Source organism: Pleurodeles waltl, chromosome 10, assembly GCF_031143425.1.
Source record: "Pleurodeles waltl isolate 20211129_DDA chromosome 10, aPleWal1.hap1.20221129, whole genome shotgun sequence".
Taxonomy (NCBI): Eukaryota; Metazoa; Chordata; class Amphibia; order Caudata; family Salamandridae; genus Pleurodeles; species Pleurodeles waltl.
Window position 1 is genome coordinate 507,762,780 of NC_090449.1, and position 15,357 is coordinate 507,778,136.

Genomic DNA, 15,357 nt, shown 5'->3' on the forward strand with positions numbered 1-15,357 from the left:
ATTGCACATTTACCTCCGGAGCATTTTATTAGTACAGCATTTGATACGTTCCTTGTGTTCAAGCCAAAATTCTATATTACCTCCTTAGAATTTTGAAAACTGACTTTAAAAGCTTGTCTTTCAGAAAACTTGCTCATGTCGAGGCTAGCCTTTGAAACTGTGCCAGGCGTGTCTAAAATTAACGTTGCAAATTGAAACACATTTGGCGAATAATACAAATTCCAGTGCTGATCAAAACAATTTAGAAACTACTTCTGAAAACAAATTAAGAAGCATGGTATCTGCCTCAAAGCGAATCTTTCGTCAAAGACCTCACTTGGTGGTTTTGCTACCTCACAACAGTGGTGATCCCAAATGCCCAATTCCTCCCCGTTCTCTTCTCTTTTAGGTACAAAACAAAAACAAAACGTTGTCGGTGAGAGGTGAAATGTGGTCAAACAAGAGTAGCTGCAATGGCCATGTTTCTGTGAGTGATCTAGGTAAACAGTGGAATTGCATTTGACCTCTCACGAAGTGAGGTAAGATTGCAAGGTCTACTTTTAGTTTCTCATGACCAGTATCTTGGCAGCTGCCACTAGGTTGAGTTGGTATCCATCAAAAATGTGATCTCTTGTATGCAAAGGGACTCCCCATGGTGGATTAGCTTCTAGCCAATCATCTGTCTTCATGTTTACATGAATTGCATCCTGCAGTCAACTGTCCTTTCTAGATGACCGTTACCATCTCGACAGTCTTCTACTCTCTCTGACACCTGACAAAGGGTCAGCTGTATTCGACTGGAGCCGATACCAAGAAATAATCAGCTGGCCTCTACTCTAGCAGATCTCCTACCAAGGGATAACATCTGACAGATGTTCAAATGTCCGTACTCTAGATATCATCTGTCTGATCACCTGTCCCCTACGCCAGCCGTCAGCCGTCATAGATTTAGCTGTCTCGTACTGTAGCTGACATCCAACAAGGGATGAAATGTCTTGTTGCCGACTTTTGTTAAATGGTTGGCAGTCTGTAACCCTGCATTAAATTCACCAGTTCATTCCTTCTCGCCCAGAGATCACCTTTCTTCTGTTCTCGGTGTCACAGTTAAAAGGATGAACTGCCCCCACTCTAGGTTACCTCTGCTTACTTACTATGAATCTATCAAAGGATTATATGTCTTTTAAAGGCGGCATTCACTAAAGGCTCAGTAGAGTCTTGCGGCTGACGTATGTGTTTTTTTAAAGTCACAGACTGACATAAGGAGCCAGCTCACTGGATGGGGTTTCTTTTAAGATTTCAGTAGGGAACAGACAATCTGGTCTTTGAAGGGCCAATGTCTGGTGGTTCCTGTCCAATACGTATCAAGAATCGCGTGGGCCCTAGTGAAAGCCAAGAAAATGGCCCCTTGACTGCATTTGGGGTAGTAAAATCCAGCAGTTAACGGGGTTCACTGAGCCCTTCAGAGCTGTGGGACTGGGTGTCACTGCACTTGCTGCACCAGTGGCAGCTACACCACTGTTCCTGTCTACATTTCACTTGTCCTACATAATGTTCAACTCACGGTGGTGAAAATAAAAAAATACGTTTATTTGTAAATAATATGTTTACTAAACTTATGAAGCTGATGTTGTCTGCCATATTCTGTGTTCTCGAATTTTGGCTCCGCCCTGACAGCTTTATAAGTTTACAAATTATTATATTTAAAAAGCTTCTGCAAGCATTCACACCAACCCACATAAGTATTTCAAGTTGGGCCATGATCCTTTTTCCTTCTAAGTTTGCCGGTTTTGGTGACAATCCTGTGCAAGTTTTTCATGTATTTTTTTATATAATTTCCTTTGCAATGTTTTTCGGCAAATGTATTTTCAAATTGTGCAAAAATCTTTTCAGCATTTATTTACCGGTTTTAAAAAGTTCTAAATGTCGATTTAATGCTTGCAAACATTAATGTGAAATGAAATGCGACTTCATGTCAAAAAGATACGTTTGTGTGATGCAAATGTTTCCCTCTATGGAGAGAATGACCATTTTTTTTTGGGGAGGGGGGTGGGTATGTTTTGTCCATCCATCGGGACCCTCCGATACTGAAATCCTGATACAACAATCTTTATTTGAAGTTCAATCTCATATCCATTGAATTCCATTGGAAAAGATAAAGGTCGTTGGGGGTCACAGTTTAGAACTAGTCAAAGTGGGGAGAGTTGGGGATAAAGAGACGGTGGGGCCTGCCAGCTGAGGGTCGCTAGCAAGCTGTGCTAGATTGTGTACAACAGCAGCTGTGTGTTTTCTCAAGTCGACCACCTGTGGCACATCTTTATTTTTCCTTCTTACGGAGCAGACCTGATGTTTACTTTCAGTGTGAGTATTAAGGAAGGAAATGGTTTACATGCAGGAGGTTTATAGTGGGCTTTAAACAGTAAAAGTGTCTGCTCACACAGCTGCTACTGAAGGGACAAAGTCCGCCGCTCTGCCTCACTTGTGTTTTCCCCAACACACTCGCCACCTGCTGATGTTTCCATGTCTTTGACATATCGTTTGACCCCCTATATCCGAGTGTCGGCTCCACTGACTGAACTCACGGACGCCGTGGGAGGATATGGTTGGTGGGCCGCAAAAGTGCCACAGGTTGGAAGTCGGGACTACCCTGTCTGACCCCTCTATGCCTGAGGAGACTTCACTGGCGATGGGCCTCCATCTACAGACCGGAGGCTGACACACTGCGCCTGCCACCTCACACTGAGGCTCGCTGATAGTGCTTCCACAGCCTGCAATGGGAGCCACGCGTAGGCTGGGTCTCTGCTCTTCTGGGAACTCTGCATTGCCCGGCCCCTTCCTTCCTGCGCTGCTGCGGGATTCAGTAGCACAGGAAGGTAGCAATATGGCTCTCAGATCACATACATCAATAGTTTTCAAACAAACGCTCCTGGAAAAGAGCAGTGTGCAGGTCATGAACTGGGTTATGGTCGACACTGGACGATTGAGTTGGTTATTCAATAAAGCAGCTTTTCAGTGTCATGTTCTGGTATTGATTGACGTGTGCTTGTGGTTCGCTCTTATTGCCTGTAATTAGTGTATGTTGGTTGCTGTCAACCTCTGTTGGTTGTAGTGGGGATCGGTTTGCTGTAATATGTATCTTTTGGTTCAAATAGGTAGCTACTGGTTCCAGTATGTGTCTGTTTGCAATTTGTGTCTGCTTGTTGTGATGGGAATATAATAAATGTAATAAGTACTTGTTAGTTGCATTGGGTATCTATTGGTTGTTCTTTGTAACTAATTTGCTGAAATACGTATCTTTTGGTTTTGGTATCAATTGTTTGCAGTTGATGTTTTCTTGTGACATTAGGTATCAATTGAATTTAAAGGGTAAAACTGGCTGTAACACGTGCCTTTGCTGTAACTGCTGTCTGACTTTAACAGGCATCTGTTTCCAAAGGGTTTCTGTTAGTTTCATTAGATATCTGTTGCTTGCAGTGTGGTATCTGATGGTTGTTGTTATGGGTGTCTTTTGGTTGATATAGCGCACAGTGGGTATGTAATGCTTACAATGTTTGTGTTGGGTATCTGTTAGTTGTATTGGGCATTTATTGCTAGTAATGGCTGTTGCTCTGTAGTATTCAGATATATGTTGGTTCTAAAGAGCATCTGCTGTGGTCTCACGGTTTCACATGGTCTTCTCTCATGACTAATAGAAGAATAGGTGTACCTCTTGTCTCCTGAACAAGAACATCTTGCAGATGATGTGAGAAACTGCATCCACATGATTCTGGCCAAAACCAGTTTGCTCCATAATAAACAGCTTGGGCAAGTCAAATGGTGTGCCTTCAAGGGAAAGGTTTGTACCAGCTTGCATTGAAGAGGTAGATGGGAGTTTAACAGAAGCATTTCGAATTTAGAGATATTATCAATAGTAGAGTTGGTGTAATAAAGTCCCAGGAGTGCCTGAAGTGACATCACCCATGTGGTCATTTCATGGCCTCTCAGATGGTGATTTCATAGAAACTTTGACTCAGCTGACATGCCATTGTGTGCTTCTGATTTTTAAAAGATCTTAATTGAATTTCTGAGGCTTTAACAACTGACTGGTGACGGGTAGAAACATTCTGTTCTTAAAATTACCTAAAGCTAAGCTAATACAAGATTAGGAATTGTATATACCTCTTAGGTTGCAATTCTGTTCAGAATCACAACCAGCTATTTATGGGCAGCAGTTAACACGCCCCCCCACCACCGTACACTACACCCCGTGTTTCTGACGTCTGGTTAAATCCAACAAGAAGACTGAAGATAGGCTGAATAGGAGTCATGGGCTTGTTTCAATATTTTCCTTCCCATCGGAAAGCCCTCTGTCTGCCCTCTGTCTTATCTTCAGTATGTTGGAGACTCTCCGGGTTTTATCCAAGGCAAAGGAGAACTTTGACTAAAGTTGAATGTTATCAGCATAAGAGTGTAAGACTTGGCCGTATATGCAAACCTTTGATATAACATTGAACTATAAAAGTGTGTAGGAGAGACCCCTGAGGAGTCCCACAAAGAACAAGACTGGTCTTGGCAAGAAGGAATGGTGGGTACATTTGTATTGCAAACATAGGCCACACAAGTAAAAAGAAGCAGGAACGGGAAAACATGCTCCCCCTAAAAGTAGTGGTCCTATGCAGGTGTGATTCATAGCAGGCAGGTGCACTCACAAAACGTATGGAAACCATTTTCAATTTGAATGCACATCAGAGGAAATGAACAATTTGTTTATGCAGTTGACTTAAACTGTAACCAAGCAAGATATTTGAAATGCATCAAGACAACAAAAAGGATAAATAATACAACTAAAAAAGGGTTAGCAAAGTGATGTTTAGGGCTTCCAGCTCTAGTACCGAAGTGCATTTCTTTTTAGGCAGATGTGCACACGTGATCTGGAAAAAAATACCACCACTTAGTACACAAGAGCCAACGGATGAAATGGGCTGACCTGTTGCTCTATTTTGTAAGCTGTGCTGGGTAGAAGCAAAAGGCGATTGACAGTTTAACATTGGACGAAGAGAGCCCTTCTATTTATGTATAAGGCATGTGTTTTTAGTTTTTTTTTTTTTAATTACATAGGCCAACTAGAATTCAAATGTTGACTTTAGGCCGTACCTAAAAATAGGTTCTTGGAGTAGAGCCTTTCTAGCGCAGCTGTCTGGTTTGCAAACAACATCTTGGGACCATTCTGAAAACTTCCCTGGGAATGCACTCTGCCCATTGCTTACCATTGACTTTGTGTTTTGTTACACACATTGCTTGCTTTCTATTTGCTAGCTTTATTTGTTTTAGGCTGTCCAGCTCTAGTTCTTTCCTCCACTGAAGCATATCCATTTACTGTATTCTTCCACTGAGTGCTCCCTTTCTGTAAGCAGGCCTTTAAATCATATTCATATCTTGTCATATTTGATGTGCAATTAAAGACAGAGGCCAAATATCAGGCTCTATCCTCAAAGGCAGCGTGGTGTGTTTACTTTTCTTTCTCCGACTTCAAAGTAAGAGGATTTATCTGACAATCTTGCTATGAAAGGTTTTTTTTCTAGCACACAACAAAATTTAAATGTCTGTAAATGAACTGTGCAGATAATTCAGAATATATCACAATTAGGAAAGCACAAATGAAACACATTTTTTGTAATTCTGCATAGTGGTAGAAACAAATATTTTAATATGATTAATTCTAATCAATATGTTAGTTGATGACATTCTGAAACATTGTGCTGAAAACCTTTATCAGTAAAAGTGTATGTCTTTGCAAATGTAATGATAATTTCAATTGAAAATGTGTCTGTGATGGCAGTGCACTATCAGACCATGCATACTCCGCACCATGCTACTCCACTCTACAACATTCTACTCCACGCTAGGCCCCTCCACTTTACTGCCCTCCACTCTACACCCCTCCACTTTACAGCATGTCACGTTACTGTACTCTATGCCATGTCACTCCACTGTACGATACTCTACCCCACAACATGCCACTCTACTCTGACATGTCATTCTATGCCCCTCCACTCTAAAACACTCTGTGACACAACACTCCATGCAATTTTACGCCACTCCACTCTACCTCACACCACTTTACACCATGAAACTCTACTCCACAACACTCTAATCCACTCTATAACACGCCACTCTATGCCAGTCCACGCCACTCACACTTTACTCCACTCTACGCTACCCTATTCCACTCCATGAAACTCTACTCTGCGAAAGTTTACTTTGGTCTACGACACTGACACTATATGCCCCTCCACTCTACGACTCTCTACTCCACTCTGTCTCACTCCACAGCACTCAATTCCACTCAGTTCCCCTCTGACACTCTACAACACTCTATGCAACTCCCTCTATGCCACTTCATGACACACTACTCCACTGTGCCACTCTACCCCACACCACTCTACGACACGATGCGACTCCACTCTGACACTGTATGCTACTCCACTTTGACACTACTCCAGTCTATAACACTCTACACCACTCTACTCCATCCCACACTACTACACAACACTGTACTCCATTATATGCCACTCTGTGCCACTTCAGTCTGACAATCTACGTCCCTCTACTCTACAACACTCTATGCAACTCCCTCTATGCCACTTCATGACACACTACTCCACTGTGCCACTCTACCCCACACCACTCTACGACACGATGCGACTCCACTCTGACACTGTATGCTACTCCACTTTGACACTACTCCAGTCTATAACACTCTACACCACTCTACTCCATCCCACACTACTACACAACACTGTACTCCATTATATGCCACTCTGTGCCACTTCAGTCTGACAATCTACATCCCTCTACTCTACAACACTTTACTCTGTTACGCCACCCCACACCAAGCCACTTTGCTCCACTCCACAAAACTCTACTCCACTTTGTGCCACCTGACAACACTCAACTCCACTGTATGCAACTCTACTACACTCTACTGTACACAACTCCCTCTATGCCACTCCACAACACTTCAATCCACGCCACCCACTCTATGCCACTCTACTTTACTGTATTCCTTTCTACTCTACTCTATGCGAATCCACGCTATTCTGTGCCACTCCATTCTATGACAGTCTGTTTCACTCTATGCCACTCCACTCTGACAATCTACTACGCGCTATGCACTCCAGGACACTCTATGCCCCTTCATTTTATGACACTCTGCTCCACTATGTACCACTCCTCAACACTCAACTCCACTGTATGCCCCTCTTTGACTCTCTACTCCACTCTCTACTCCACTGCCTCTGTCCCACTCCATGCCACTTTACTCCACTCTACTCTGACACATTACTCCTCTGTACCCCTCTATGCCACTCAACTTTATGCCAATCTATGGCACTCTATGCTACTCTACGACACTCAACTCCACACTACGCCACTCAGCAACACTCTAATCCACTGTACTCCACTCTACTCCATGACACCCCACTCTATGCCACTCCAGTCTACAACACTCTATAACACTCTACTCCACTCTATGCTACGCCACTCCATACCACTTTGCTCCACTCTACACCCCTCCGCTCTATGCTACTCTGCAACACTCCACTCTACCGTATGTCACACTTCAACACTCAACTCCACTGTATGCAACTCCCTCTACTCCACTTCACTCATCTTTACGACATGCTGCGCCACTCCACGACATGCTGCGCCACTCCACGACATGCTGCGCCACTCCACGACATGCTGCGCCACTCCACGACATGCTGTGCCACTCCACAAGACTCTGTGCCACTCCACAACACTCTGTGCCACTCCACAACACTCTGTGCCACTCCACGACATCCCATGACACTCCACTCTACACCTTTCCACTCTACGACACTTCACTCTCCTCTATTCCACTAAGCTTTACCCATGCTGAACAGCAGCCACGCTCGTGTACAACATGGCAAAAATACATTGGCAAAGCCAATGGCTCTTGCATAAGCGAGACCTATTGGCTTTGCCAGTGCTTGTTTTTATTAGAATCACTACTTACAATGCTTAAAAACTAAAATGTTGACAGACCTGTATCTCCAGCTTGTAGTTTGATTCTGGATGTGAACAACTTCTATATGACCCTGACGGAGGGTACACAAGGAGGTTGCCTGATATCCAGGTAATCAAGGGAGGATACGTTCTGTAAAGTTCTGGTGATCAACCAAATCAAACACTAGTAACGAAGCAGAAAAAAGTAATGGCAGTCCCTCTGGAATCTAAAATACTTAGGGAGACATGGAATGAGGTCTTCAAGATTGTGCCATATCAAGGAAAGAACTCTGACGGAGTACAGTCTGTAAGTAAGTAAGTAATCTTTATTGTTTAGTTAATAAAAACCATAACACTCAACGCATTGTATACAATATATAAAATTCTGTAAAAAAGGCCAAACAGAAGGAGAGAATTCTGTAAAATCTTTAAAATAAATATACAACTAAAGTGCGATGTGCCAGATTTTTTTGATAGCTTGCAATTCTAAAGCAGTCAAGGGACGGAGTGACCATTAAACTAAATTTGCAAACACTTGATGTCCGATGTGCGGTTGATGTTACATGCTAACTCAATGTGTACAGCCCAGGGACCTGCTGCTATGCCTGCAGGCTTCTCTTTTACCTTTTTAATGGAGTCATCTTGAAATAAGTCCTTCCACGTGCTATAACGTTGTCAAAACTTTGATACGCAACTAATAAAATAAATGAACGCTTAAAAGGGAGCCAACTGTCAGCTAACGTGTGTCCTAAATAGCAAGTTTACATTCGTGGCGTGGACAGTCAAAGATTTTATGAATCTGCAGATTGACTGTGCATCGTGATGGTCAAACATTGACATCACTGCTGGCCGACAAGAACGAGTCCCATTTCTCTCGAAAACTGGTTTTAACAGTTGGCGTTGTGCTTTCTTTAAGGCCGGGCAAATACAAATCAGATGGACCATGTCTTCCTTGGGGCCTCTACATAACCTACAGGAAGATTCTCCTCCATTCCTCCATAACGGTTGGTCCGCTCTAGATGGTAGAGCTCCTAGACGAAGAGCCAGCAAACAACGCTTAATATGTAGTGCGAAAGTTGAGATCAGATATTGTGATGGCGCCAAGGTGGTATAAGTGTGCATAAGAAGCCAGGCGTGCGAGCGTGGTGCAAATTTAGATTTATCAGCTAGAAAGGACTGCAATCCTATTTCCTTTTTTAGCGCTCAACACAACAGTGGATATGAGATGTTGGAGTCCCACACGTGCATCATTTCTGTCTCTTGCAGAGAATTATACAGATACCTATTGTATACTGATTTTGAAGTGTTGCTCACTGAATACCATAAAGCCATGACTAAGGGGCTAGTCATGTTTTTACTTGTACGGAGTACAGTCTGGTTGATTAGGGCTGGATAGTAAAGTATACAATTTTCGATGGATCAAGTATCCTGGCTACAGTTCCAATCTGAAGAGGTTTATTGAGTATGACAGATGCATGGCTATGCTAGATAGTAAAGATTCAAGACTGTAGTCTTGAGTGCAAGATCCATGATGGGTAGAAGACATTTTTGGTTGGGCTATCTTGTAAAGATTGCAGTCTTCAAAGGAAGGTCCATGTAGTGTATGCTGGACGCATGGCTGGGCTATCCTGGAAATATCAGTCTTTGATGGAAGAGCGTGTTTGACATGGACACATAATCGGGACCTTTCTGCTGACCCAAGAAATGCTGGAGTTAGGATGGTTTGAATTAGAATAGCAGTGGCATAGTCTCTTTGGATTGAAGTTTTCATGACTTTCACAGACTTAGGTGGATAATCAGCATATCACATTTTAGCTCCCTGGATGGAATGATTGGATCATCTCAGTCAATCAGAAAGCTTAGCTTGGTGGCCACAATTGTTAGCTAAGCTTTCTAATTTGTGACTCATACTCAGTTTCACTAGAATTTTGATTCTGCAGTCGTGTTTTCTGCATGGTCATGGATTTACCACCCTTGGTTCACAATCCGCAATATGCTACAAACTTTGCAGATTTAATCATCAAATAGATTTCTAGCTACAACGGAAAAAATGTTACTAAAAGATTAAAACAAAAAAAGGCTGTTTGCAAGGTGCTGTGCAGAGGCAGGCGCTCTGCAAAGATAAAATGGTCACTTTTGCTCATTAGTGATTACCTTATTTCAGGTGTTAAACTGGTAGTAATGATGTGTCTCCTTTGCTCATGCAGTACTAATGTGTTAAATGCAGCAGCGGTTCGCCAGGGCTACAGGAGGCGGGTTGGGGTGTAGGGCAGGGGGCTAAAGAAATTTTAATAAAAAAATAAAAAATAAACTTACCTCTGCGCCGCTCCTCACTGCACTGCTTCTCTCTTCCGTCCTGCAGGCAGGCACAGGCTCCCAGCCTGCCCTGCGCCAATCCTGACACTGCTCAGAGCAGCATTAGGATTAGCTGGGAGCGCCCAGCCAGGGGGCTCCCAGGCAAACTAGGAGCCTGTGCAGGCTCTCTACAGCCCGGCAACTGTGTTGCTGGGTTGGAGACAGCCTTCTGCACATGTATGTTTGGCCAGCACGTGATGGCCGGCCAAACATACATGCGCTGTGAGGGGAGTGCACAGTGCACTCCCCTCACTGCTCTTCACCCCATGGCCCCGCCCCTTTCACAAGGAAGAGACATGTCCCTTCCTTGTGAAAGGTTTGCAGCTTCTGCTGCTGCCCCCATTGGGTGAGGGGAGGAGCCGCCACTGGTTAAATGACAATATAGCGTAATAACTGCCACGGAATGTGCCTCATTATGAGATGTCTTTTCTTGCAGCACAATTTAGTCATCCCTGCGCACAACTTTCTTCTTACGTGCCACATAACTCCAGGGTCTCTGCTCAGAGTGGAATGAGGCACATTTCTCGACCCTCCCTTTGTGCCCCGTTGCCTCTTTACCCCTGCTGGTGTTCCAAGGTTGTGTCTGGGCGAAGCAGTGAAAAGCTGGCGACAGGCCTTCCGGTCCCTTGGAAGGTGTATGGCATGAGCGGATGGATGGATGGAGGGAGGGGCTGTTCGGGAGGTGCAGGTGGGTGGTTTGGATTAGTAAGGGCCTGAGACGGGGTAAAAGTGGGCAGGAAGAGGGGAGGGTGAGCTGTGGTTTGAGCAGTGCTGAGTGCGGTGCAGAACAGCAGGCACTAGTACCCGCCTGAATATCGAAGGGCACAGGGTCCCTGTCAGGGTGTAAATGCCCCATGTTACGTGCAATGAATGCCTTACAAGGTGGGCTGCATAGTACCCAATTACAGTTTTTCTTTTTTATATATATATATATATATATATATATATATATATATATATATATATATATATATATATATATATATATATATATATTTTAGTGTTGTTTGCTCATCACCACTGTCCGCAGTGTGATATTTTTTACTTGATGCGAAGTGTGTCCTCTTAGGCTTGCCTCTATTTCCATTTCATCCGGATCAGTGGTGGGACCCATCCAGTGCATCAGCCACTGCAGTTGTTCTTTAATATAATAACCCTCAGAGTTTGGGGCTCCCAAACTTCCCGCGTCTAATCGGTGCATGATTATGCGTACGGATACTCTGCTCCTTCCATTTCTTAATACACATTCAGTGAGCAGGCCCTGAGGCTCTTTAAACAGGATCTTCTTGAGAATAATGGGTAATGCAAAAAAATAATATAAAAGCTGGTCTCCTTTTTGATAGTCTGAACAGCCTGGGCAGGATTATCATTTTTGCAGTCGCAGTCCTTCCCGCTAGAGTATACGAAACTTCCTTCCAGGAAGGAAATAGCTGCTTGATCAGCTATGCTTTCCTTAACTTTCCATCTTTAAGATCCTCCTCTCCATGGTACACCTGTATCCTCATATACTTAAGTTTCCCTTTCCAATCGGATCCAATAAGCAACTTCGTCTCGGTAAGCCGGGTGTACTCATCTTCAGCAGGAAGAGCCATGATTTGCCTAAGTTAACGCGGACTCCTGTGATGATCTGAAACCTGTATAGGGTGGACATAATATCAGGTAAGATACTAGCAGGAGCTCTGAGAAACAATAGGGCATCATCTGTGTAAAGTGATATAGTTTGCCATATATGTGGCAGTTGTTGGCCCCAGTGCAGTCCCCTACTACGAATCATGCAGGCTAGTGGCTCCATCACCTATGTGAAGAGCAGTGGAGACAGCCAGCAGCCCTTCCTCCTCCCGCGGCCAATCTCCAATGGAGCCGAGATCACACAGCTAGTGTGAACCCAGTTCAATAGCTGGGAATAAAGGAGTTTTATCAACCTCATTGTTTTCTCCAGACCACATGCTTTTTAACACCTTGAATAGATATGGCCAGAGGAGCATATGAAAGGCCTTTTCTGTGTCTATTGCAGCAAACTGACCCAGCGGTGTTGTATGACTGAGGACATGAACGATGCCTCTGAGGTTGGTGTGTGTATTATGGCCAGGTATGAAGCCAGACTGATCATGATGCACCAAGTCTTTAACACTTGGTGTCAGCCTATTCACTGTTATCTTTCCCAATATTTCGTACTCAGAGTTAAGGTGGGAGAGAGGCCTTTGGGATCCTACATCTAGGGTGGCCCTTCCTTGTATCAGTAGCACCAGTATTAGTGTCTTTGTGGTTCACTTGGTTAGGAGCCCAGTGTTACATGCCTCCAAATAAATTGCATGAAGTCTTGTGGGACTTTTAGTTAATAGGGGGGAGTAAAACTCAGGTGGCAGCCACTAGGTGCCTGGAGTCTTGTCCCTTGCCAGTTGCTCAATGGTATTAGTAATTTCAGTTATAGTGAAAGAGGCAGTTCTAGGACCTTCCGCCTGTTGTGTTTAATTGCGGGCTGGAATTGTAGCTAGATAGACTGTTAGGTCCATTATCTCTGGCATGGGGAAAGAATAAAGATTAGTATAATATTGAGTGAAGGTGTTATTTATTTCTGCCTTCTTAGGTTGAATTACTCTGCTAACTGAGGTTATTTGGGCTATATGGGCTTTGGTAAATCCTATTCTGGCCTCAGTAGCCAGGCAAGGAGTCCACCACAGTAACTCCCAATAAATACAGAATCAGTAAACTTAGGTTTGACCCAGTGAATCCTTTGCATCCCAAACACTGGACTGGTCCCTGTGGAAGGGGATCTTCATTGGCTAGCTTTATATTACCTTGTTTGGTTCTGCCTTTTAAGAACCCTTTATGCCCGAAGTACTCTCTCTCTCTCTTTTATTTCCCTGTGTGAGCATAGAGCCAGTGTATATTGGGACTTGCATTTTTCATCAAGCAATCTCATTTGCAGTCATAGGCACGGCTTTTGGGCCATCTCCCAGTATGTCACTTGAGCATCCAGTCTTGGTTTCCTCTCCTGTAACCATTGTGTCATTGACACTTTATGGTCTTTCTTCACTGGATTTTGGCCTAATTTTTTTTGTACTTATTTTCATTTATTTGCACTTTCACCTACTTCTATGTAGTATGTACTTGTTTATTTGTTTTTTTACATTGAAATTGATGCCAATGCTGTTCAGCGCCCTGACGCCCTTGAAACTTGGCATGCAGTAGCAGCCCGTCCTTAAGGGATGCGGGGCTTAAACCCCTCCCACCTTTTTGCAAAGTGAATAGTGTCTGTTAGGCTGAGTAAAGGTGAGCCTGATGGACGCTCTTTATGTTGATGTTAGGCAGCCAGGAGCTGTACATGTGCTTAATCCGCAGGCTCCTGGCTGCTATAGCTGGACTTTACCAGGCTTAACATTGCACAGCCCTGTGGGCATGACCTCTCAGCCCAGCAAAGTGCTTGGAAGTCCCCACATCATGACAAGGGGTGCATCGCCGATAGACTCGGCCCTGGCTGCTTCAGTTACAAGCCTTGAAGTGGCCAGGGCCGACTGCCCATCTGTGACGCTTGCCACAGAGTGGGGTGGGTCAGCAGTCTCACTGGCTACATCCCACTGTGTTATGAGTAAAGGACTACTGCCTCCTCTTATTGGCTGACCCATTACAAGGTCACCCAGGGGGAGGACGCAGCAGTCCCAATCCTCTGGGAACCACTGAAGGTTTCCTCCGGCCAACTGAGATCACTGTTGCGGCCAGTAAATTTTTTTGTTTTTTAAATGTTTGGTGGGTTTGTGTAGTTATGAATGTGTATTCATGCTAAACTGTGAATGAAGGTGTGGGTGTGTGTGCTTGTGAATGGTGGATGTATGTCTGCACGCTTGTGAAAACATGGGTGTGTATGTAGATGGGTGAGTGGGAGTATGTGTGCGCGTGTTCCCCTCAACCCACTCCCCCCCCGCCCCCCCTTCCTGCTCGAATTACTGGCCGCCACTGCTGGGCTGTCCGTAGAAAAACACACACAAAAACGTAAAAACCTGCAACTCCAATAACACAATGGAGTCAGTAGATTAGTTTCTCTCTTTAGGCGAAACGTTAAATTTGGGAAGTATTACAGTCGTTAACAAATGTGAAATCACGTTTAGAAAGATTGTCACACTGTGCGGGTAACTGAGGGAGATTAGTGAAGTGGCTAAACCTTTGCTAATAAACACATCGCTGGTGGGCTTGACATGTCACATGAAAAATCTGTAAGATTGATTTTTTTTTTTTTTTTTTTAAAACTAAAGTCTACAGTAAATTAGATGGCTCATCCGACACATGAAGATTTGACCGCATTGAAAAGTAATTCTTTTGTGTGTTTCATGCTTCGGAATACTGTTAATTGGTTCCTATATCATTGACCCTGAATCAAGGGTGTGCAGTGTATTTCCAGGATGGCCAGATCTACTCAAGATAGCTGTATAACATTAATTGTCCTGCACTCAATCCCTATGGCTCTCTATTACTTAGTCAGTGGTTATCCCAAAGGTTATCCTAAAAATCTGTATTGGACATAGACCAACGTTGAACATCCCTGAAGTGAATGATGTGGTTTAATCACTTATTCTGTCAATAGCAGCAGGAGTGAGCAGGTGCCTCGAGTCATTCCAGCCCTTATGAAGGGGGAAAGTGTGCATTTAACTGCACAATGTTCTGAATATAATTGTGAGAGCCGTTGTTTTTCCAGGAACTACTGAAGAGGAACTAGTGGAATATTTCAATACTTTATGGTCCGCTCAGAACTCGAGAACATATTTCTCTGAGGGAGCAAATTGTATAGGTATCCATCAGACAAGTATGCACTCAATAAAAAGTTTGACTGGGTCACATCGTGTCAAGGGGTCACATATTATGTGTGTGACGCCTTCAGGCAATCCTGTGTTTTTTAGCCAAGCAGGTATCACATCGTGGGACTTGTGGTTTTGTGTTTAATTTTGAAAGTATGGGCTCAAAGATCCTAGCATGCAAAACGAAGTTGGCTAAAAGTTCAGGACTGGTTTTCAGATGTTACATGAC

At 43.8% G+C, this 15,357-nt stretch overlaps 1 protein-coding gene across 3 annotated transcripts in view; it reads left to right on the plus strand.

Moving 5' to 3' along the window:
* NBEAL2 (neurobeachin like 2) overlaps positions 1-15,357 on the plus strand; it is a 646,515-nt gene that overhangs the window by 99,212 nt on the left and 531,946 nt on the right. The gene's annotated exons all lie outside the window — the stretch shown is intronic.